The 1,125-nt window shown below is 41.1% G+C and overlaps 1 protein-coding gene across 2 annotated transcripts in view; it reads left to right on the top strand.

Moving 5' to 3' along the window:
- Positions 1 to 1,125, top strand: part of LOC106883913 (organic cation transporter protein) — a 13,467-nt gene that overhangs the window by 7,017 nt on the left and 5,325 nt on the right. The gene's annotated exons all lie outside the window — the stretch shown is intronic.

The raw sequence follows: 1,125 nt of genomic DNA, 5'->3' as shown, positions 1-1,125 counted from the left end.
CTCAACCACAGGCCACCTTCCGGGCGAAAGGCTTTCACCTTTGGTTCCAACCTTTTATTAAACATTTTCTCTCAACACTGATGTTTGTGTTTTAAGGTTAGCCACCAAGCGGTATTGTGAATGAGAGACTAGGGAGATGAAAACTGTAGAGAAGCCTACACATTGAAATTATGTACAGTTTAGTCAGCCATTGTGTCATATTATTGAATAATAAAACTTCCATTTAATCCGGTGTTTCCATTATTTTATCCAAACTCTTTTTGTATGGCAGAATCATTACTGCACCGGACAAAATGCTTAGTGGTATTTCTTCCGATTTGTGTTCTGGGTTCAAATCCTCACATTGTCGTTTTTGCCTTTCATTCTTTCACGATCAAAAGACTAAAGAACCAGTCAAGCAGTGGGTTTGATGTAATGTTCCGTATGGTCAAATGGTTAAGAAGCTTGCTTCACAACCCCATGGCTCCTGGTTCAATCCCACTGTGTAACATGCTGAGTTAATGTCATTTTCATAACCTTGGCTCAACCCATACTTTCTACTTGCCTACTTGTACTTGCTGTGGCATTCATCCGGGATGGATTGAACCAGCTCTGACAGGAGTTTCTTGTTCCTAGTTTCAGTGGGGACACAAGCTCCCATGTGATCCCCAGTCACATGCACACACACACACTTTGGGATAGTGTGATCCATAACAGCTCATCTTGCTGTTGTTTGTTGACCATCGCAGAGGATTCACTGACCAAGTCTCTGCCAATTATTGAAAGAGACATAGCCTAGGTTTCAAGGGGATTTCTAGAGACAGGCTTTAACAAAAGCTAAGGAGTGACTCACTCCCAGTGGGCTTCCAGCATGCTGGGCACCAACCCACAATTTGTGAGGGCTTGTACTTTCTGAATGAGACTGGGAAGACGAAAACTGTAGAGAAGCCCACATATTGAAATTATGTACAGTTTAGTCAGCCATTAAGTCATTTTGATTTTACCTGAGAATTATATTAAGAGTCCACATGTCTGTGAAATACCGGAAAGGGTTTTTTTTCTTTTTTACTTAAGAATTCTGTCTTTTATCTTTTTCTTTTCAGCCCATCGATGGATGTTAACTGCCAGTTCAATATTCGGCCGTTT

Source organism: Octopus bimaculoides, chromosome 10 (assembly GCF_001194135.2).
Source record: "Octopus bimaculoides isolate UCB-OBI-ISO-001 chromosome 10, ASM119413v2, whole genome shotgun sequence".
NCBI lineage: Eukaryota > Metazoa > Mollusca > Cephalopoda > Octopoda > Octopodidae > Octopus > Octopus bimaculoides.
The sequence above is the reverse complement of the archived record's forward strand: the minus strand, read 5'-3'. Positions and strand labels throughout refer to the sequence as shown.